Raw genomic sequence first — 25092 nt, forward strand, 5'->3', positions numbered from 1 at the left:
TATAACTCGGTGCTCCGTATACTGAGAGCGTCAGCGCTGCCCACCTGTCCGGACCCACTGCGCATGCGTCTGTATACCGCCATGCTGGAGAGCAAAACACTCTGCAGATGGAAGACTCCATATTACCAAGGACCACAGAGAGAACAGCAGAGACTAGATACAGTTAGGTCCAGAAATATTTGGACAGTGACACAATTTTCGCGAGTTGGGCTCTGCATGCCACCACATTGGATTTGAAATGAAACCTCTACAACAGAATTCAAGTGCAGATTGTAACGTTTAATTTGAAGGTTTGAACAAAAATATCTGATAGAAATTGTAGGAATTGTACACATTTCTTTACAAACACTGCATATTTTAGGAGGCTAAAAGTAATTGGACAAATAAACCAAACCCAAACAAAATATTTTTATTTTCAATATTTTGTTGCGAATCCTTTGGAGGCAATCACTGCCTTAAGTCTGGAACCCATGGACATCACCAAACGCTGGGTTTCCTCCTTCTTAATGCTTTGCCAGGCCTTTACAGCCGCAGCCTTCAGGTCTTGCTTGTTTGTGGGTCTTTCCGTCTTACGTCTGGATTTGAGCAAGTGAAATGCATGCTCAATTGGGTTAAGATCTGGTGATTGACTTATAGGAATAACGTTTGGAACACCATTCTAAGTCCGAACTGGGTGCAAAAACCTAAAAAACATCACTATGGGGAGATAAGGTATGGACACCAGTGACTATGTAAGGGGAATACATGAAATAGCAGAAACTGCTGTGTGAATACTGACTTGAAAAATCCAATAGCTATATGCAAGAGTGAATATGTGAAACATGGAATCTGCATTACTGCCATGAACATATGAATCAAGAGAAATTTAGCTACTGAATTGATCAATGCAATAGAGCCCCAACACTACGCCAAAGTATTTCTCTACGTTGGGGTCCCTAGCTTGTCTTTGTCCTCTCATGCAGTTAAAAAACCTACAGTGTATGGGAAGCTGAGACCCAGGCTATTTATGCGTATGATATGGATTGGCAATAGGTGTGGTTGGGGAGGGTTCACAAACGAAAAACTACTAACAATAAGGAATAACGTTATTCCTTAGGCCGGTTTCACACATCCGCTTTTCGCCGGTTTGCCGGATCCGGCGCTCTCCCGTACAGACAATACAGTACAGTGACAGCGCTGTAACTTCCGGGTCACATGCGCCGGTCACATGACAACACGTGACCGGCGCTTGTTGCGCTGTCACTGTACTGTAGTCACTGGATGGGAGAGCGCCGTATCCGGCAAACCGGCGAAAATCCGGATGTGTGAAACCGGCCTTATTGTTAGTAGTTTTTCGTTTGTGAACCCTCCCCAACCACACCTATTGCCAATCCATATCATACGCATAAATAGCCTGGGTCTCAGCTTCCCATACACGGTAAGTTTTTTTAACTGCATGAGAGGACACACACAAGCTAGGGACCCCAACGTAGAGAAATACTTTGGCGTAGTGTTGGGGTCTATTGCATTGATCAATTCAGTATCTAAATTTCTCTTGATTCATATGTTCATGGCAGTAATGCAGATTCCATTTTTCACATATTCACTCTTGCATATAGCTATTGGATTTTTCAAGTCAGTATTCACACAGCAGTTTCTGCTATTTCATGTATTCCCCTTACATAGTCACTGGTGTGCATACCTTATCTCCCCATACTGGTGATTGACTTGGCCATTGCAGAATGTTCCACTTTTTTGCACTCATGAACTTCTGGGTAGCTTTGGCTGTATGCGTGGGGTCATTGTCCATCTGTACTATGAAGCGCCGTCCGATCAACTTTGCGGCATTTGGCTGAATCTGGGCTGAAAGTATATCCCGGTACACTTCAGAATTCATCCGGCTACTCTTGTCTGCTGTTATGTCATCAATAAACACAAGTGACCCAGTGTCATTGAAAGCCATGCATGCCCATGCCATCACGTTGCCTCCACCATGTTTTACAGAGGATGTGGTGTGCCTTGGATCATGTGCCGTTCCCTTTCTTCTCCAAACGTTTTTCTTCCCATCATTCTGGTACAGGTTGATCTTGGTCTCATCTGTCCATAGAATACTTTTCCAGAACTGAGCTGGCTTCATGAGGTGTTTTTCAGCAAATGTAACTCTGGCCTGTCTATTTTTGGAATTGATGAATGGTTTGCATCTAGATGTGAACCCTTTGTATTTACTTTCATGGAGTCTTCTCTTTACTGTTGACTTAGAGACAGATACACCTACTTCACTGAGAGTGTTCTGGACTTCAGTTGCTGTTGTGAACGGGTTCTTCTTCACCAAAGAAAGTATGCGGCGATCATCCACCACTGTTGTCATCCGTGGACGCCCAGGCCTTTTTGAGTTCCCAAGCTCACCAGTCAATTCCTTTTTTCTCAGAATGTACCCGACTGTTGATTTTGCTACTCCAAGCATGTCTATCTCTCTGATGGATTTTTTTCTTTTTTTTCAGCCTCAGGATGTTCTGCTTCACCTCAATTGAGAGTTCCTTAGACCGCATGTTGTCTGGTCACAGCAACAGCTTCCAAATGCAAAACCACACACCTGTAATCAACCCCAGACCTTTTAACTACTTCATTGATTACAGGTTAACGAGGGAGACGCCTTCAGAGTTAATTGCAGCCCTTAGAGTCCCTTGTCCAATTACTTTTGGTCCCTTGAAAAAGAGGAGGCTATGCATTACAGAGCTATGATTCCTAAACCCTTTCTCCGATTTGGATGTGAAAACTCTCATATTGCAGCTGGGAGTGTGCACTTTCAGCCCATATTATATATATTTAATTGTATTTCTGAACATGTTTTTGTAAACAGCTAAAATATCAAAACTTGTGTCACTGTCCAAATATTTCTGGCCCTGACTGTATCATCACAACCCTCAAACAGCAAGGTAAATATCAGCTAAATGACTACCTCTAGTGATGTACAGTCTCTGCAGAAGCTCCAGGTAACCAAGCCAATACAGTCACAGGCAGGTGTGCAAACCCAGAAAAAGGTCACACAGTACAGAAATTGTGCACATATGTACAAATACAGGCACTTAATAGGTTTTATATAAAAGACATTTTTAAGTACATAAGAAAGCCTTCCCTGAGACCTCATTAGATATAAAAATAAGCATTCATTATGCATATGATAGAGGATCATGCATATTTTTGCCCCTGGGCCACATGGGTGGGAGATGTTAGCATCATATTTTATATCTCGATTTTTCATTCGCATAGATACCAAACACAACACATCTAGCAGTTTTGGTTTTTTTAGCCAATACCCATTTGTCAGGATACCAGCAATTGCCTAGCAAAGCCAATGAGTGTCCTGCGTTCATCTCTTCACTGTGATTGTGACTATAGGCTTTCCATTTTTCTAGCATGAACATGGCACCTAAAAACTCTTTATAGTTTTTCTACTTAAAAGAACAAAGGAGGTTTTTTTTTGTCTTTATTTCTGTGCACAAATTTGGCTTAAGCTGTTCAATCTCACCCCCCCCCCTCGAGTTGTAAATACCAAAACTCTCAGGCAGATCAGATAAGATAGTCATGGTGATCTGTCCTAGTGCTGGGGTGGGGAGTGGTATAAGGACCTTAACAGTTTAAACATGACACCTCCTCCCCCTTTTTGAGGTAGCATTGGAGATTGATTTACCGATCATCTCCCAAGCCTACCTTGCTGGCATCAAACTGTCAGGACAGCCCATCAGCGTTGCAAAGCTCACTACCCTTGTGTTGAATGGTAAAATCATACTGCTGTAGAGCCAAGCTCCACCGCAGTAGCTTACTATTTTCGCCGGCCACCCGGTGCAGCCAGCTGAGGGTTGTGGTCTGTTACTATGGTGAAGTTGTGCCCATTTAAGTAGGGCTGCAGCTTCAGCAGTGCCCACACTATAGTGAGGCACTCCTTCTCCACAGTGGCGTAGGCCACTTCCCAAGGTAAGAGCTTATGGCTAAAAAACACTACCGGATGCTCTTCTCCCTCCCCATTTACTTGGCTGAGTACTGCACCCACGCCAAATGCACTGGCATCTGTCTGAACTATGAACAGTCGGGTGACGTCTGGGGCTTGTAGGATTGGGAAACTGGTGAGGGCAGCTTTCAACGCTTTAAAGGACTGTTCAGTCATCTGTCCAGATGACTACTTGCGGTACCTTCTTTTTGATGAGGTCAGTCAACGGCTTGGCAAGGGCACTTCCTATACTACCCTGCTGTACCAAAGAAGGCCATCACCTGCTTCTTTGACTTGGGTGTAGACCAGGAGGTGATGGCATAAACCTTCCCTGGCTCTAATTTCAGAGTCCCGCCACCCACTCGGTGTTTCAGGTACTGCACATCCACAATGTTGATCTGACACTTCCCTTGCTTTATAGTCAGATCAGTGCTCTGGATCTGCCTGGGCACCTGCTCCAGGTGCCATCTTTACTCCCTCCTAAGTGGGACTAAAGATGGCAATGTCATCCAGGTAAGCCACAGCAAACCCTCCTAGTCCTGCAAGCAGCTGGTCGACCAATCGCTGGAAAGTGGCAGGAGCATTTCTCATGCCAAAGGTCATGACGAGGGATTCATACAGCCCGAATAGGGCGTTCCTCACCAAGGGTTTCACAATGTTGTCCACCCAACCTGGGGGATTCTCTGATGTCCCAATACCAGAGATGATATGATGGGTCTCCCTGGATTACCTTCTTTGTGTTTTGGGTAACACATAAAAAGTACCTGTTCAGGGCTTGTGTAGGTCCAGTAGAGCGCATGATGTAGAATCAAACCCATTGATGTTAGTTCCTGTGTATTTTCTGGTGGGATCTTCCTGAAGCGGAGTGGACTATTTTCATATATATTTTTTATCCTAGAGTTGTCCGTGTGCTTCCTGGATGTAATCTGACATTTGTAATTACAGCGCCTCCTTGATCTGCCGGTATAATATTGTTAGATGGTAAGAATTGTATGGCTTGTCTTTCCTCTATACTGGTATGGTGTGGTTCTTTTATGTCTGTCCAAAATGTAATTTAGTTTTTTTTTTTGTTTTCCCCTTTTTTCCTCATATTGACTTATGATGTAGTTTCTCTATGTTCATAAATTAATACTTTGAGGCGTAATCTGCGGAGAATTCCTTTATCTCTACAAAACTGAGTAGCGTCCAGTTTAGTGGGACAGAGTGTTGGTCCCTTTTTGATAGAACACTAATTTCTACCGTGCTTGGCTCAGTGAGAGGTTCACACCTGAGGATGACCTTGGGGGGTATGTTGCCGACCGGCAACAGATTTAACATGGGATTTTTCGTCTGTTGCCAACCGGCAACGGAGGCTTGACTCTGAGCCGTTGCCGATGGGCAACATGTTGCCGATGGGTAACAGGCTTGACTCTGATCTGTTGCCGGTCGGCAACAAATGCATTGGGATTAATTCAAAAATACCCAGAGTCATTGGTGGGGTTCACTCTCTCTATAATGGTCTCTATGGGCCGAGGGGTGGGGCAAATGTTTTTGTGGCGCCACGGGACGCTCGGACGCCGTGGGAGGGGCCAATTTCCGTTACACGGTCCGGAAGCGAACAAGCTCGAAACGGCAAAAAACGCATCCTCAAATATGACTTCTAAAGCGGTCTAGGAGGAAAAAACGTAAAAAAAGCGAACATGTAAATCTGGCTATTTGGACAAAATCAGGCCAAATAGCCGGCTATCACTCGAGGTTTTGTTTTTTTTAAAGTGTATTCTGTTAAACTTCCACATGATGGCACTGCTGTCCATGAGTTTGTTTTTTAACATAGAAATTGTAAAAACACCAGATGGCGCTGCTGCCATTCTAATGTGTTCTACACATTAGACAGTGACAGTATGTTGTCAGTAATATGGTCCTCGAGATATTAGGCCGCAAAGTAAGGTATATATTTGGGTGTCATGCTTGTCTGACAGGCATGACACCCAAATATATACCTTACTTTGCGGCCTAATATCTCGAGGACCAAACATTGCAAGGGGCTCGTGTGACCCCTTAAAATTTAAGTCTGAACCAGGCCGAGCTAATGGGACGTTTACCGCAATTCGGGGTCCCGGGGGAACGACGGAAATGCGCCCCAAAAAGACGGCCATGTTTGAACCTCGATAACTTCTAAAGGCGGGGTCCTCGAGCTTGGGGGATGGTCTCCTTGGAATCGGGGTGAAAAAATCTAGGGGGGTCTATACAGGCATTCCGCTAAATGCTTTAGATTACGAGATATTTGGCTCCAACTGTCACCTGTGGATGTAATTGTGGCTTTTTCCCAACTCTAACCAGTCTGCTCACCAGCGCCCTGTAGGCTGGAATTACACCCACAGGTGTAGCATGAACTGGAAAGATCGACACACTTATTCCTGCGGCAGGACGGTGTCCACCTGAACGACATCGGCACAGACTTGTGGCTGTCTGGTGTTAGCAATGGTGTTGAGCAAGCGCTGGGCCTATTGTAAATTCATGTTTGACATATTATATATTTATTTATACCACTGTTTCAATGACTATAATGTTCAAGGGTTGGGGGTTAGCCTGTGATTTCCATTAACTTTTTATTATATTAAATTTAATAGCTTTGTACTTATATAACCCAGTAACATGGTGTGTTTATTAAAGGGATGGTTGAGTAATACAAGTTAACAAATAAAATAACAGATAATCCCTCCTAATCTGTCTCTATCCCACATGTAATATATCTATATAGATTCTCAGTATACATACACATGTGTATATGTATAATGAGATACATATACATGACACATGCATATATATTATATTTATTACACATGTATTATATTTCACACATATATAATATATTATGTGTGCAATATATATATATATATATATATATATATATATATATATATATATATATATATATATATATATATATATATATATATATATATATATATATATATATATATATATATATATATATATATATATATATAATATATATAGGTGTGTAAAATATATATATATATATATATATATATATATATGTGTAATAAATATATTAATAATAATTTTATTCATTTATATAGCGCTATTAATTTCACAGCGCTTTACATACATTGGCAACACAACACTGTCCCCATTGGGGCTCACAATCTAGGTTCCCTATCAGTATGTTTTTGGAGTGTGGGAGGAAACCGGAGTACCCATAGGAATCCCACGCAAAAACTCCTTGCTGATGTTGTTTTTAGTGGGACTAGAACCCAGGACCCCAGCGCTGCAATACGGCAGTGCTAACCACTGAGGCACCGTGTCGTGCATATATTTAGTACACACACTTTAGTGTGTGTGTTAATATATATTTATATTTTTTATATAGGAGTTAAAGGAATTTCCATGCAACAGGTGCTGTGCAGGGCTTCAATCCTCCTACATATAGCTTGTCAATAGTGCTAATCAGTGGCGTAACTAGAGTGCGATGGGCCCCGGTGCGAAAGTTGGACCTGGGCCCCCCTCCGGACGTTGGTCAGATGAATGGGCACCTGTAGCGTTCTAAATCCTATAAAGGCATATTAATTGCCCCTTCCCCCCCTTCATTATGCAGTAATGTTCCCAATCCTGGTACATATGTCCCCCATACTGGTATATATGTCCCCATCCTGGTATACATGTTCCCCATCCTGGTATACATGGTATATAATGTCCCCATGCTGGTATATATTTATCCAATCCTGGGCCGATCCTAGTAAAAATGTTGCACATCCTGGGCCCATCCTAATATGTCTCCCATCCTGATATATAGTATATGTTCCTCATCCTGGTATATATGTCCCCCATCCTGGTATATATGGTCTGGGACTGTCTCTAATGAATAATTAAAAAAATATAAATAATTTAAAAAAAATTCTACTCATCTTGCCTCTGCTCCCACATCACCAAGTGTCCTCTGTAGCGAGTGCGGAGTGGCCTGCAGCTGACATCAGAGTGCATGCTATAGAGCATGACCGTACTACCATGCGCTGCCCCCAGTTATGGTATGAACGTCAGCTGCCAGCCACTGTGTGCCCTGTACCTTTGGGCCTGGTAACAATCTCTGCGTCTGTGATTGTTACTCCCCTACCTGCTTTCCTCACTCCATCCACCAACTATTGATTGCTGAAGTCAGCTCACGTATTGTAAAGATAAAGCACCCTCCCAGGACATACTGCATCAAATCTACTTCAGGCTATGTGCCCACTTTGCGTTTTTATGTGCAGAAAATCTGCACATAAAAACGCATGTTTGGAACGAAAAAAAGCAACTGAAAAAAACCGAGCATTTTTTATTGCGTGTTTTTTCACCTACCTCTTTTTGAGCGTTTTTTAGTCATGGCGATCATAGGGGTTCAAGCGCTGTACCCCCGCGGTCGCCAGGTCCTGGCTCTCGCTGCCAGGAGGAGTACCCGCGCCGCTCTCGGCAGTTGAACCCTCTAAATGCTGCAATCAATGCAATTGCTGCATTCAGAAGGCAGGGAGAGGCATCGCTTACCCTCCCTGGTGATCAGGTCCCTGTAGTGCAATCACAGGGACCCGATCACTGCCATGGCAACCCTGGGTCATCACCCTGATGACCCCGGTTTACTGAGGCATGGATCGCCCCCCAAACCAGGGCACCTACGTCACCAGAGTTCCCTGCAACAAGGTCCCGTGGTAAAGACCACAAGGCCTAGGTGCAGGAAACCCTGGTGACATCACAAGGTGAACTGAGTTCATGGCGGCGGATCTGCAGGACACCCTGGTGATCCGCAGGCATGAACTCGATTCACCTTGTGATATCACCAGACTTCCCAGAAGCAATGTCCTGCAGTAAAGACTGAGATGAGGAAATGGCTGCAGGGAGCCCCAGTGACGTCAACACACGCAAATGCAATGTGGGAAATACACATGCGTTTTTTCCTGCATTTTTCACTGACTCCATTGAAGTTAATTGGTGAAAAAGCAGGAAAAATACAGAAACAACTGACACGCTGCTTCTTTTTTTCAGCAACAAAAACTGCAAGAAACAGCATGGGCACAGCAAGTCAGGATTCTCAGACTTTGCTGAGATGATTTTTCCTTGCTTTTATCAATTAAAAAAGCAAGGAAAAACGCATGAAAAAAGCGACGTGTGCACAAGGTCTTCTGTGTATGTAGCTGAGCAGTGCACAGTAATTTAGCTGGATTTAGATACAGGACCTGGCTGTGCTGCTTTCATCAAACTGCTGCAAACACTTCCCCACTGCTCACATTGTGCCTGATTCTGTGGGCTGCCCCAATCACCTGATCAGCCTCATCCCACCTCCCTCCCCCCACCAAATCCCAAAGTGTCCAAAGCAGCACCTGAACGGTTTACAGTAAGATAACAGAATGTAAAGAAGGTCAGATAAACTTTCCTGCCATATATACAGCTCACCCCTCTCCACATGGTCGCACATCAGTAAATAATCGATCGGACGCTGTCAGTGACTGCTCAGAGCGATGGAAGGGAGGCAGAGTATATATTATACTGCCATGCCTGAGCTGCTGGGACTGAGAAGTACGGAGTGCTGCCTCACAAACATGCCGGTCAGACCGCACTGCTGCCCTCACCTGATATGTCTCCTGCAGAGGCCGGCACCACAGTGTAATCACATGCAGAGACTGGAGGGGGCGGAGCTCACGCTGCCCGGCCGCTTCTACTGAAAATGCAGGAACAGCCCAGCTCCTCTCACTGACAGGCTGCTGATCTGCAGCGCGGGCCCCTAACCTGCGGGCCCGGTCGCAATCGCGACCCCTGCGACCGCGGTAGTTACGCCCCTGGTGCTAATGTTAGTTTAGAAATTTTTCAAAAGGAATGTGTTCTAAAACTGGAGTAGCAGCCAGCACAGCCAATCATGAGGGAGAGCAAGCTGAGGGCGGTCCTTTGTGTTGCACAAGTCTGGATTTGTCCCTTGCTGCTTCATTTCTGCAGAGAAGAGATCAGTGTTGGAGGAAAATCAAAGGAATGGTAAGTACAGAAATCTTTAAATATTAGTGCCCTAAATAAATGTACATTACAAGTAAAGCTGCAGAGAGCCCAGAGACACTTGTGTCTGAGTAACAGAGTTAAAAGAGAAAGGGCTCCTGTATTGAAATATAGCCACTATCATCCTCGCAATGCTCCTTATCTGCAAGTGTCAGCATTAAGTTATAACCACCATCATTCTGCCTAACCATTTTTATTTCTGGTTTTATTTTCTGTTAACGGGATTAGCATAGGAACCCTTAGTTTTTTTTTTTTCGTTTAGAATGTGTGATTTCTACATTTTGCACAGGGTGTGATTGCAACCACACGCATTATAAAGTTATATTATTTTAGCGCTTCAGGAGAAACTGACACACATATATTCCAAGCAAATGGCACATATATATATTCCTATAATAGAAATGTTTATTCTGGGTCTGCAAAATGACACCTGCTGTATAAATAAGTCTGGAATGGATAACGATGCTCCTTGGTTACTGGCTTTCAGTGATGTGTGCTGGTGTGCAATGAAACGGCCATTATTTAATTTTCTTTTTTTTTTCTCTAGAATTCTGATCTGTCATTGAGCCCACCAGAGGAGACTCTGCCAGTGAGCCAAAAAAGAGGTAGGAGTCTGAGCCTGAGGTTGTGATGTAACATAAATTATTCACTGACATTTTGATATTTATGAATTTCAGCTGCTTCCAGCATGGAGGAGCCCAAGCCGGAGGCCACGCCGGAGCCGACAAAGGCCGAGCCCGAGCCAAAGGCCGAGCCAGAGAATGAAAGTTTTGTACTAAGAGTAAGGTCCTGCTCTTACATCCATGCACAAATTCCTAATTCTCCTCCATACACTTAATCACACATCTCTTTCTGTAGGTACGGGACAGAAAAAGATTCAAAATTTTCTACCATCTAAATGAAGCCATGGAGGCCCAAGACCAAATAATACGAGAGTAAGTATGCACAAAGCTACAGTCAGAATAATTTTACATGGGATCATCTGTCAGGCTGCCACCCTCCTGACAAATCATCCCATGGAGATGGTGGCTAATTGTGGCTGTGCAATTACAGTGACAATTAACAATTGTGAATTGGGGCTGGGACCTCTGGAGCTTCCGTTAGTGGGTTGTGTAAAGACATGTTATAGTATTCTGCATTGTGCAACATTTTTTAATTTTTATTTTTTTCTCTCCACAGACTGAAAACTAAAAAATGAAATTTGTCTGTTTTATTTTCATTTTTTGATAACTTTATTTAAATTTTCAATAAAATGTTTAAAGTTTGACATGTTTGTTTTGTTTTTGTTTTTTTCCCTCTTATTTAATATAAATCATATGCACATATACAAATTTGGGTTCACCAATGCTCTCTATACCTATAAATTGGTATAATATACTTGGTTTTCTCATATATCACACACACACACGTCAATCATTCAGTTTCCCACCACCATAATACCGGTATCTTAACTCATTGTACAATGTATAAAAGAAACAAGAGAAAACGAGTACATTATACCAATGTTCCATTATTATTTATGTAAAAATTCAATATATTACATTACATACATTTTTAAATCAAAGGCAAAAAACATGGGAAACTTTTTGACCACAGACTGGAGTGGATGATATGGGAGATAATACTAATCGCGGCAGACTCCGCAAAACAGACATATGTAGTTCGGGGTCGGTCTCGTTACAATCGGGGTGCAAAACTCTAGGGGGATGTTTACAGCCAAATGCTTTAGATTACGAGATATTTGGCTGCAACTGTCAACTGTGGACTTTGGGGAAAAAAAAAAAATTAATATAATGCAATGAACAAGGGTTGGGTATTTTGTATCTAATTGTGGCTTTCACCCAACTCTAAGTCTATGTGCCCACGGGCGCTTGTACCTGCGGATGTGTCCGCAGGTACGAGCGCATGTTTCCCGCAGCTGCCCGCTGGCATCCGCAGCTATTTTTATTTTTAGCAGCAGGATTCCAGCAGAATAGCTGTGGGTAACATGCAAATTTACACGTGGGTTACCTGCGGACGTCCCAGCCGCTATCTCCATAGTGGAGGGCCGGGACGTCCTCAGGTAAATTCGCATGAATAATTGACAGGCAATTATATGTGCGGAGCGGGATATACACAGATATCCTGCTGCCACACATTCCGCAGCGTGGACACAGCACTCCCCATGTCCCATAACATATAACATGGGGAGTGCCTGTACATGCTAAAACCTGCGGATTTATCTGAAAAATCCAGATAAATCCGCAGGTTTTCCGCTGAAAAATCCACGGGAATATTGTCCCGTGGGCACACAGCCTAAGCGGACAGGGCGAGAGCGCCCTCTAATCTGGAATAACTCCCAAAGTAGTACCTAAATTTGTGGCCTTATATCTCGGAGGTAAAGCATCGCGTGGGGTCATGTGACCCCTTAAAATTTAAATCAGAATCAGGGCAAGCTAATGGGATAGATGGCTTAGTGCGGGGTCCACCAAAAACGACGAAAATGCGCCCCAAAGGGACGTCCCAATTTGAACCCTGATAACTTCTAAAGGCGGGGTCCTAGAGCTTCGGGGATGGTCTCGTTGGAATCGGGGTGAAGAAATCTAGGGGGGTCTATGCAGGCATTCCGCTAAATGCTTCAGTTTACGAGATATTTGGCTCCAACTGTCACCTGTGGATGTAATTGTGGTTTTTACCAAAATAACCAGTCTGCTCACCAGCGCCCTCTAGTCTGGAATTACACCCACAGGTGTAGCTTACTTTGCGGCCTCATATCTCGAGGACCAAACATTGCAAGGGGGTCGTGTGACCCCTTAAAATTTAAGTCTGAACCAGGCCGAGCTAATGGGACGTATACCGCAATTTGGGGTCCCCGGGGAACGACGGCAATGCGCCCCAAAAAGACGGCCATGTTTGAACCCCGATAACTTATAAAGGCGGGGTCCTAGAGCTTCGGGGATGGTCTCGTTGGAATCGGGGTGAAGAAATCTAGGGGGGTCTATACAGCCATTCCGCTAAATGCTTTCGTTTGCGAGATATTTGGGTCCAAAGGAAACCCACTGTCAGATGTAGGCTATATATTCAATGTTTAGTTTTTTTTTGTTAATGCTGTGATAGCCGGTTATTTGGACATCAATGAGAGTGATAGCCGGTTATTTGGACATCAATGAGAGTGATAGCTGGCTATCGTATGTTAAATAGTAATAGCGCCACCTAGTGTCACAGACAGGCATGACACCCAAATATATACCTTAATTTGCGGCCTAATATCTCGAGTACCAAACATTGTTAGGGGGTCGTGTGACCCCTTAAAATTTAGGTCTGAACCAGGCCGAGCTAATGGGAGGTATACCGCAATTCGGGGTCCCCGGGGAACGACGGCAATGCGCCCCGAAAAGACGGCCATGTTTGAACCCCGATAACTTCTAAAGGCGGGGTCCTAGAGCTTCGGGGATGGTCTCGTTAGAATCGAGGTCTATACAGGCATTCCACTAAATAAGACAGAGGCCCATATTGGGGAGAAGACAGAGGCCCATATTGGGGAGAAGACAGAGGTCCATATTGGGGAGAAGACAGAGGTCCATATTGGGGAGAAGACAGAGGCCCATATTGGGGAGAAGACAGAGGCCAATATTGGGGAGAAGACAGAGGCCCATATTGGGGAGAAGACAGAGGCCCATATTGGGGAGAAGACAGAGGCCCATATTGGGGAGAAGACAGAGGCCCATATTGGGGAGAAGAGACGATTGCATTTTTCGTGTTAAAGTTTATTAATTCATGTTGTGCTTTTTTTCCCCATTTTAGGTCCAATACCAGGTGAATATTGTCTTATAAATGTACTGTTAACTATTTCTATTCTAGCTATAGGGACAAACTGGAGGTAATAAACGGCAGTGATGAAATTATTCTGACAAATGGAGGTTTGAATGGCATCGCCAATGACTACTAGTCAGATGTCTGAGCCGTTGTATTTCCCTCATGCCTAGTCTCTATAACTAGAATTCAAATAAACTTTACAAAATAAAAATGCGCCAGAGGATACAGCCGTGCCAGAGGATACAGCCGTGCCAAAGGATACAGCCCACAACAGTGTCAGGTAAAATCATGCAGCCCACCCTGCCCTGTCTGCACCGAGAACCCGCCGGCCGGGCACCAGTTTGCGCCAAGAGCCAGCTGCAAAGGCCCCAAAAAACTCGTATTGTTTGTGGCCCTTGAATATTGCAGTGGGCCAGCATTGCTCTAAATGTCTCTGTGAAGATAGCCAGAGAACAAGAATAATACTCACACCCTACCACCACAACTGCATTCCACCTAAGACCATCTTAGGCCCTGTGCCCACGCTGTGTTTGATGCTTTTTTTTTTATGCAGATTTTGAGAATCTGCATCAAAATCTGCATATCTATCCTGAGGGCAGTAAAGTCTGACAGGTCTCATGTGCTGTGCTCACGTTGCTTTTTTTCCCCTTAAATTATATATAATTGGTATACATTATTTCATTGGAGCTTTGATACAGGCGTGGGGGAGGGGCGGAGTGGAGATGCAAGGCTCCGGTCTTAATACAGAGCCCAGTGATTATTCCTCCTATCCTCCCCTCCCCCACTCTTCACCGTGCCTGAAGTTATATTACATACAGCAGTACTGGTCATATTGCCCTCATGACGGCCATAGGTCCTGCACACTGACGTCATCCATGTGACATCCGTGTGCACGGACCTGATCAATAACCGCATGTGCGGCTACGCATGTCAGCGATATTGTTGTGCAGTGAAAAAAACTGTAAAATATGAGAATATATATGTGTGTGTGTAATTAATATATATATATATATATATATATATATATATATATATATATATATATATATATATATATATATATATATATATATATATATATATATATATATATATATATATATATATTATACATATATATATATACATTACATATATATACATTACTCAAACAACCATCATTATATAAAACAATGGAAAGAGATTCATGCAAAAAAAGATTTTTTTTTAATAAAGATATTTGTGAAAAAAAATATACAAATAAACAAACATCAAGGAGACACATTCCTATGAGGGACGAAAATGCATACAAATGTATTTTGAAACAATTTCTCAAGAATTGAGCCATAGGGTAAATACTCCGCCAGTACACTTGCGCTGGCGGGGTATATGCACCACTCGTAGTAACATGCAAGAAAGGAGAACACTCGAGTGTATATGCAAATGGAAATTTATTTATTATCAAAAGAGAGACATACGCAAGACAGCATTGAAAGGGGAGTTAAAAACTACCACTGAATCAAGGGGGGGCATATATTGTGATAAAAAATGTACATATAGTTATCAATAGTCGTGGGAGAGGTGAACATATAAAGCTATTCTATTAAACCAAAAAATAGGTGTAATATATTGATAATATCTATTGTTCACACTCTCTACTAGTCGTGGGAGAGGCATGCGGTTTAAAACAATGAGGAGACAATTAGCCGTGGGAGGAGAGGTGCTGAATGTTTTACAATTCTCTGATCGTGAGAATGAGGGTAAAGCTGGGGTCACACATAACGACAACGACGTCGCTGCAACGTCACCATATTCTGTGACGTAGCAGCGACCATAGATGATCGTTAGTAAGCTGTCAAACATGTTATAAAAAGCAGCGACGGAGCAGCGATCATAGCGACGTCGACGGTCGTTGTGTGCTTTCAGACGTAGCGTAGCGTCCCTGCTGCGGTGTCAAACAAAAGGATTATCAGCTTATCAGCATGGCGCAGCGGGATAGCAGCGTTCAAAAAAATGACCTGGAGCATTGAGGTCCGAGCAACGATTTCGCAGCAGGGGTCTGATCGTTATGTGTCACACATAGCGACGTCGCTGTTGAGGTCGCTGCAACGTCACAGAATATGGTGACGTTGCAGCGACGTCGTTGTCGTTATGTGTGACACCAGCTTAAGAGTATGCAAAAGGATAATCAAACACACTGGGGTAGGTGGGATGTATCAATACTCTATTCAACTGACAATTGCAGTATATATAATAGTAAAGCCCAACCCCACCCAGGTATGTAAAAAACCATATCAGCAGTTTCCAAATAATGTATTTGCTCAGTGCTGCTGTGTTGCACAATTAAAACTAACAGATCAGAATGAATATACCAAAGTGCATCATTAATTGTATATTACTTATTTAATAAACTCAAACTATTTAATAATGAAAGTATACCGCAAGGTGGAAAAATATTACACATCCACCCCAATAGGTAAAGCTTATACATGTTCTTAATGTCATTTATAAATGAATTCATGCAGATTTTGTTTTTCTTCTTTAGGTTATCCACTGTAGATGAGCCAATTACTCTTCCTAATGTGATTGAAGCAGCTAGGTAAGAACTATTTACCAGATTTCTAAACACATTCGTAACAGCTTTATAGTAAAGGAAACTTCTGGTGTCAATAATCGCTCTACTATTTTCTTGCCTCTTCCAGTTCAAGAGCCAATATGCCCCTGCGGAAAAAGTTAACGGCGTCCGGATTTCATCAGAAGCATGACTTGGAATCACCAATTTTAGTCGGCTTTAAAGGATATCTAAACAAAACATATGCAGAATCATCCATAGAACTGATAGTGTCATTTTTATCAGTTTGCTTGTATTTGATGAATCCTTACAGATGTGAGGCCTAATGTATGATCATGTGTTTAATTTTAGATGCAAAATGTTTCCCGCTTCCTCATTTGGGTTTAAAAAAAAAAAAGATCACTTTGTACTTCCTAAAGGACTTCAATGCTACGAAAACATTTTTTTGTTCGCTTGAAATGTTGAACACAAGTGAAGAAACAATTAGAAAGTATATCGGCCACCTGCGGATTTTTACAAATTTTTTACTCTCAGCTGACTACCCCAACGACATGGCGAAACAAAAAATGCCATTGATCCCTTTGAAGAGACTCGAACGGTCATCGAAAAGAAAATCTACCAAAAGCTTTCTAAAAGCAAAAATAGGTGGTAAGTAGCTCAAGTTTATCCTACAGCTTTACTATCATGGGGATGGAAAATGCCATAAAAACACATGGGGAAAAGTGGATTGATTATCATAAGTTTAGATTTAATTATTACTTGTGCTGCCATGCAATACTGGAACAAAATAGTATTTAACTCTTAGCATAAGCAAATCAATTCAACATATCCTAACGTGCTAAAATGAGGTCATGCTCATGCATGCATTAAGGTGGCATTTATTCAGTTCCATTATGGGATCAGTAAAACAGAAACCCCTAGGAAAAAAAACAGATCTGTCTAATCATGGAAACCAAAAATTCCAAATGCATCTCATGGGCTAATTTAAAAAAAAAAGAAAATGAACCTATAACATAACTACTTTTATCACTCACAGGTTGGATCCCACGCCTCTCACGATGGCTGATTGTTGCAGAGTTTTGACACTGGCCAAACCGCACGTTACCAACATCTTCCAAAGAGCACGAATGAATATGGAGATGAGTGACAAAGAGAAGACCCTGGCCTGTTATTACCTTGAAGCTGTTCTTGTATATAAGCATCTGCGTACACCTTCTGCAGCCCAAAATCTAACAGTAGGCGTCTTATAATTAACCAACTTGGCATATTGCTAACAGATATGTTGCTTCACCATATCTGATGTCTTTTTTATGTTCCTCCTTTTAAAGGTAAAAGAATGGATGGAGCGGACGCAATTAGAGCTCGATGGACAGTTAGTCACTATTATAAAGACTGAAAAAAATATTATTATACTGCAGGATGAGGATGAGCAGGTGAGTGTTAAAAATGCATAACACTGTGCTGTATGTGTTCTTCAAGTTCTTGCCATTGGCAATCATGTTTTTAACACTGTTTGCCTTTGACAGAATTTCCGTACATACTTTGAGACGATCAGGCAGACTAAGCAGCCTAAGGATGGAAACACGGTGCCTCAATTCTTTGTGGGCTCCAAGGGACAACGAATATTGAACTCCAGCCAAGACATGGAGCGCTTTCAAGAGAAATGAGTGGTAAATAAAGCCTTCATTGTCTAATCTACAAAGCATGTATCAATACTAACAAATGCTTTTATCCTCAGGTATGAGCTGCCCATAATACCATGGAAGATGGCAACAAAAGCCTTCAAAAACTGGGCTTCAGAAAGTCTCTCACAGCTGGATAGAGATTTGGCCAAGGCATACGTGTACTTTGACCAACAACCAGACACTGTGGATACATTTCAATTGGCTGCAGGAATGCTAATTGTGGCTACGCAGGAGGGAAGAAATCTAGCAGGAACCTCCGGGTATGAAACCTACAGGCAATCTTGAACATCCATCTTTTCATAGCTTGAGAGTTTTTCAGTTTATAATTTACCTGTCTCTAACTTCACAGATGTACAATGCCCAAGAGGAGGAGGATCGAAGAATAAGAAGGTGGTGAGGAACACAGTGATGCGGAAGAGACGGAAGGCACCAGGTAGGAGGCCTCACTTTATCCCCAGGCATCCCAACATCCATATTTTAATAGCATTAGACTCAAGTAATGATACCTTGTAGTGTACGATTAGTACCAAAATCTTGGTTAAGTAGTCAGTAGGGAACCGCACCATTTTCAGTTTATTATAACTTACTTTTTTTTTTACTTTCCTTTCGCATCAGAGAAGGCAATGAGGGCCAGACTGGTGAGGAAGAAATCGTCGAAGTGACTGATGAACAGATGGACAAAACTTAAAAAGAGTTCTATTTCAACAGTCTACTTGATGAGTACCCTGTAGAAGTGGACAAGCAACCACCATCCCTACTCATCTGCAGGCAATACACTCGGCACTATGCAAAGTACTGTCAGGATAAATGGAGGCGGAAGCAGTACAATTTAAGGGTTTTCAGATGCTGCTGGTAAGTTGTGTAGATAATAAAAAAATATAATAAATTTTATATTTTAATTTGAAAGCTGTCTAGTTAATGGCATTGTATTCTATGGGATATGATTCCTGAATATTTTATTTTACTTTGTTTTTTCCCCCTCCCTTGTAGATCATTTCAAGCACATCCCCAACTTCGAAGATTTGACTGGCTATATGGGAACACAACAGTGGGACATCAATGTACCTGGCCTAGATGATATCCAGTGTGCATGGAAACCTCGACCAAGAAGAGGGGATCAAGACAACAGTGCCAAACTTGATTTGGTGGAATCACAAGACTGGAAAGGCCTACTAATTACAGATGATCCACAGAAGGGTCAAACACTGTACACCACTCATGGTTTTAAAAAGGGGGACATTGTATGTGATTACCATGGAGTGCTTAGAGAAGGAGGAGAGGCCGAACATTTACAGTCAACCCTGAGTGAGCACGAATGCTATATGTATTTCTTTGTCGCTCTATTGGGAGACCCAGACAATTGGGGTGTATAGCTACTGCCTCCGGAGGCCACACAAAGTATTACACTTAAAAGTGTAAGGCCCCTCCCCTTCTGCCTATACACCCCCCGTGGGATCACGGGCTCCTCAGTTTTCATGCTTTGTGCGAAGGAGGTCAGACATCCACGCATAGCTCCACTGTTTAGTCAGCAGCAGCTGCTGACTATGTCGGATGGAAGAAAAGAGGGCCCATACTAGGGCCCCCAGCATGCTCCCTTCTCACCCCAGTTTTGTCGGCGGTGTTTGTTAAGGTTGAGGTACCCATTGCGGGTACGGAGGCTGGAGCCCACATGCTGCTTTCCTTCCCCATCCCCTTAGGGCTCTGGGTGAAGTGGGATCTTATCGGTCTCCAGGCACTGAGGCCGTGCTCCATCCACAGCCCCTGGGAATCTGCTGGACATGGAGCGGAGTATCCTCAGGGACATGGCCCTGCTACGTTGAGGTACTCTGTGTCCCCGTGGGGACCGCGCACAGACACACAGCAGCACTGCTGGGTGTGTTAGTGCGCCAGGGATGGCGGCGCTGCCCGCACTGGTGCCATCGCACACTACAGCGTGCTGGGTGTGTTAGAGTATTGGGGGACTGTCGCGCTAACCGCCGCTGCCATTTTTATCTCAGGCGCGGCTGGGACTTGTGGTGCGCCGGGGACTTCCGCGCCGACCAGGGCTTATATGCCGGGCCGCGCTTATCACTCTAGTCCCCGGCTTTTGCGGCCTTCTCTCACTTCGTTACCGCCCACTGGCCTGCCAGTCAGGGTAAGGGCGTGACGCTGCACAGCACGGCAGCGCTGAGAGATGGAGCATGCTTTGCATACTCCACCCCTCTCACTGTACACAGTGTGAAACCGGATTCCCGCACTTTCTGGGGCACGCCCACGGCCTCCTCCTCTACACAGGACGCCGGCAGCCATTCATGTCAGTTTTTTTTTTCTGTGACTGAGAAAAGAGACAAGTTTGGGAAGACCCTGGCAGGGATTCGGGTGGTCACACAACCGCTGTGTGCGGGCGGTAAGCAGCACCTGTGGTGCTGACTCCACTAGTGCCGACATGCACATATAGATATATGCTTGTACGCTATACATTGCACTGTTCGGTCGCACTTTTGTATTTTGGCTATATACCCTCCTTGATTGTTCGGGGGAGATAACAGCATATCGTCTGTGAAAAACAAGAGTGCAGAAGCACAGGTTTTCTATGCAGCCTGTACAGCATGTACGGCTATACTGCCGGCAGGTTCCACGGACCCCAATTGTATGCAATGCACGGCCCTTGTGGAACTTACTCAGCCGGAGTCTCTGCTAATGGTCCAGGTGGTGGGGACGGAGTTTGCAGTATCTACTTCAGACTTTCTGAGACTATGGCTAAGATACTAGAAGCCTTGCAGTCCAGACCGGTCCCTCAGACCATGGGCTCTGTTGATTCATTGCCCCTGGTCCCCCCCCCCCCAGTTGGTACAACAAGGTGCTCCTGGAGTGTCTCAGGGATCCCAGGGTGAGGGGTCTGACTCGGACCGCAGTCCCAGACCCCCTAAGCGACCTCGCTGGGAGCATCCCTCGACGTCACAGCATCATTCAGGGTCTCAGCATGGGGACTCTCTCTATGATAAGGCGGAGGTATCTGATCAGGATTCTGATCCTGAGAACGTTCTCTACCTGGATACACCTGACTGTGACACCGTAGTGAACGATCTTACGGCGTCCATCAATCATATGTTGGTTATTTCTCCCTCAGCTCCTACGCCTGAGGAGTCAGCTTCTCAGCAGGAGAAGTTCCGTTTCAGGTTCCCCAAGCGTACATTGAGTACGCTTTCTGGATCACTCTGACTTCAGGGAGGCACCACCAGGCTTCTCCAGATATCGTTTTTACCTTAAGGATACACGTTATCTCTTCCCCTCTGACGTTGTCAAGGGCTGGGTTCAGTGTTCCAATGTGGACCTCCTATCTCCAGCGGCTAAATCCTTAGTTGCAGTGGAAGATATGGCTTCACTCAAAGATGCCACTGACAGGCAGATGGAGCTCTGGTTGGAATCCATCTATGAAGCTATTGCCGTGTCTTTGCTCCAGCTTTCGCAGCCGTCTGGGCGCTCCAAGCGGTCTCAGCGGCTCAAGCGCAAATTGAGGCAGTCACACGTATGTCTGCGTCGCAGGCTGCGTCTTTAACATCTCAAACGTCAGCGTTTGCGTCATACGCCATTAATGCTGTCCTGGACTCGGCGAGCCGGAAGGTGGTTGCGTCCAACAATTCAGTGGTAATACGCAGAGCCTTGTGGTTGCGGGAATGGAAGGCAGATTCTGCTTCCAAAAAGTGCCTAACCAGTTTGCCATTCTCTGGCGACCGCTTGTTTGGTGAGCGACTGGATGAAATCATCAAACAATCCAAGGGAAAGGATACATCCTTTCCTCAGGCTAAACCGATCATACCCCAACAGAGGAGGGGACAGTCGAGGTTTCGGTCCTTGCGGGGCGCAGGCAGGTCCAATTCTCCTCGTCCAAAAGGCCTCAGAAGGATCAGAGGAACTCCAACGCGTGGCGGTCTAAATCACGCCCTAAAAAGACTGCCGGAGGTGCCGCTACCAAGGCGGCTTCCTCATGACTTACGGCCTCCTCACACCGCATCCTCGGTCGGTGGCAGGCTCTCCCGCTTTTGCGACACCTGGCTGCCACAAGTAAAAGACCGTTGGGTGAGAGACATTTTGTCTCACGGTTACAGGATAGAATTCAGCTCTCGTCCTCCGACTCGATTCTTCAGAACATCTCCGCCTCCCGAGCGAGCCAAGGCTCTGCTGCAGGCGGTGGGCATTCTGAAGGCAGAAGGAGTGGTGGTCCCGGTTCCTCTTCAGCAACAGGGTCACGGTTTCTACTCCAACCTGTTTGTGGTTCCAAAGAAGGACGGGTCCTTCTGTCCTGTTTTGGACCTAAAACTATTCAACAAACACGTAAGGACCAGGCGGTTCCGGATGGAATCCCTCCGCTCCGTCATCGCCTCAATGTTCCAAGGAGATTTCCTAGCATCGATCGATATCAGGATGCTTATCTCCACGTACCAATTGCTCCAGAGCATCAGCGCTTCCTGCGCTTCGCCATAGGAGACGAACACCTTCAGTTCGCGGCACTGCCGTTCGGCCTGGCGACAGACCCAAGGGTTTTCACCAAGGTCATGGCTACAGTAGTTGCGGTCCTCCACTCTCAGGGTCACTCAGTGATACCCTACTTAGACGATCTGCTGGTCAAGGCACCCTCTCAAGAGGCTTGCCAACACAGCCTCAACGTTACTCTGGAGATTCTCCAGAGTTTCGGGTGGATCATCAGTTTTCCAAAGTCAAATCTGACACCGGTCCAATCGCTGACATATCTTGGCATGGAGTTTCTTACTCTTCCAGCGATAGTGAAGCTTCCGCTGGACAAACAGCGGTCACTACAGACAGGGGTACAATCACTCCTTCAAGGTCGGTCACACCCCTTTAGGCGCCTCATGCACTTCCTGGGGAAGATGGTGGCAGCAATAGAAGCAGTCACTTTCGCGCAGTTTCACCTGCGTCCTCTTCAATGGGACATCCTACGCAAGTGGGACAGGATGCCGACGTCCATAGACAGGAACGTCTCCCTCTCTCAAGCAACCAAAGCTTCCCTTCGGTGGTGGCTTCTTCCCACCTCATTATCGAAAGGGAAATCTTGCCTAACCCCATCCTGGGCGGTGGTCACGACGGACGCGAGTCTGTCAGGGTGGGGAGCGATCTTTCTCCACCACAGGGCTCAGGGTACGTGGACTCAGTAAGAGTCCTCACTTCAGATCAATGTTCTGGAGATCAGGGCAGTGTATCTTGCCCTAAAAGTGTTCCAACAGTGGCTGGAAGGCAGGCAGATCCGAATTCAGTCGGACAACTCCACAGCGGTGGCTTACATCAACCACCAAGGTGGGACACGCAGTCGGCAAGCCTTCCAGGAAGTCCGGCGGATTCTGCTGTGGGTGGAAGCCACAGCACCCACCATATCCGCAGTTCACATCCCGAGCGTAGAAAACTGGGAAGCAGACTTTCTCAGTCGCCAGGGCATGGATGCAGGGGAATGGTCCCTTCACCCGGACGTGTTTCAGGAGATCTGTTGCCGCTGGGGGATGCCGGACGTCGACCTAATGGCGTCTCAGCACAACAACAGGGTCCCGGCATTCATGGCGCGGTCTCACGATCACAGAGCTTTGGCGGCAGACGCCTTCGTTCAGGATTGGTCGTAGTTTCAACTCCCTTATGCGTTCCCACCTCTGGCACTGTTGCCCAGAGTGTTACGCAAGATCAGGTCCGACTGCCGCCGCGCTATCCTCGTCGCTCCAAAATGGCCAACGAGGTCGTGGTACCCGGATCTGTGGCATCTCACTGTAGGCCAACCGGGGGAACTATCAGACCGACCAGACTTGCTGTCTCAAGGGTCGTTTTTTCCTTCAGAATTCTGCGACCCTCAACCTGATGGAGTGGCCATTGAGTCCTGGATCCTAGCATCTGCAGGGTTATCTCAAGGGGTCATTACCACTATGAGACAGGCCAGAAAACACACATCTGCCAAGATCTACCACAGAACGTGGAAGATATTCTTATCTTGGTCCTCTGCTCAGGGAGTTTCTCCCTGGCCAATTGCCTTGCCTACTTTCTTTCCTTCCTGCAATTCGGTTGGAAAAAGGTTGTCGCTCGGTTCCCTTAACGGACAAATCTCAGCGCTCTCTGTATTTTTTTTCAGAAGCGCCTAGCAAGACTACCTCAGGTACGCACGTTCCTGCAGGGGGTTTGCCGCTTAGTCCTTCCTTACAAACGACTGTTAGAACCCTGTGATTTGAACAGGGTGCTGATGGTTCTGCAGAAACCACAATTCGAGCCTATGAGGGATTTTTCTCTCTCACGCCTTTCGCAGAAAGTGGTTTTCCTAGGAGCAGTCACTTCACTTCGGAGAGTGTCTGTCGGGGCAGCATTGTCGTGAAAAGTCCCCTTCCCGGTGTCTCACCAGGTCAAGGGGTTCTGCGTCCGGTTCCGTAATTTCTCCTTAAGGTGGAATCCCCCCTTTCATCTCAATCAGGGTATCCGTACCCTCTGTTTGTCTTCATCCAGTTCACCAATGTGAAAAGGATTTGCACTTGATTAGATCTGGTGAGAGCACTCAGACTCTTCATCGATCGTACGGCGTCCCTGCGCCGCTCGGAAGCACTCTTGTCCTTGTCGCTAGCCAGCGTAAAGGGTTACAGGCTTCCAAATCAAGACTGGCTCGGTGGTTCAAGGAACCAATTCTCTAGCTTATCGTTCTGCTGGGCTTACGGTTCCCTCAGGGCTGAAGGTCCATTCTACCAGAGCGGTGGATGCGTCCTGGGCTTGAGGCACCAGGCTACGGCTCAGCTTGTGTGTCAGGCGGATACCTGGTCCAGCCTCCACACTTTCACGAAACACTGTCAGGTGCATACCTATGCTTCGGCGGATGCCAGCATAGGCAGACGAGTCCTTCAGGCGGCGGTTGCCCACCTGTAGAAAGGGGCCGTTTTACGGCTCTATTACGAGGTATTATTTTACCCACCCAGGGATTGCTTTTGGACATCCCAATTGTCTGGGTCTCCCAATAGAGCGACAAAGAAGAAGGGAATTTTGTTTACTTACCGTAAATTCCTTTTCTTCTAGCTCTAATTGGGAGACCCAGCACCCGCCCCTGTTTTTTTGTATACACATGT

General features: G+C 45.2%; 2 long non-coding RNA genes across 2 annotated transcripts; both read left to right on the forward strand.

The window, feature by feature from the left end:
• Positions 1-10515: 10515 nt before the first annotated feature.
• Positions 10516-10917, forward strand: LOC142302149 (uncharacterized). Its single transcript, XR_012752943.1, has 3 exons — positions 10516-10587; positions 10660-10763; positions 10841-10917. It is a non-coding gene; the product is annotated as an uncharacterized LOC142302149 (long non-coding RNA).
• Positions 10918-18132: 7215 nt separating this feature from the next.
• Positions 18133-19092, forward strand: LOC142302150 (uncharacterized). The gene is made up of 4 exons (XR_012752944.1): positions 18133-18273; positions 18363-18446; positions 18629-18865; positions 19004-19092. It is a non-coding gene; the product is annotated as an uncharacterized LOC142302150 (long non-coding RNA).
• The last annotated feature ends 6000 nt before the right edge of the window (positions 19093-25092 follow it).

The sequence above is a fragment of the Anomaloglossus baeobatrachus genome, chromosome 4, assembly GCF_048569485.1.
Source record: "Anomaloglossus baeobatrachus isolate aAnoBae1 chromosome 4, aAnoBae1.hap1, whole genome shotgun sequence".
In the NCBI taxonomy this organism is placed as follows: domain Eukaryota; kingdom Metazoa; phylum Chordata; class Amphibia; order Anura; family Aromobatidae; genus Anomaloglossus; species Anomaloglossus baeobatrachus.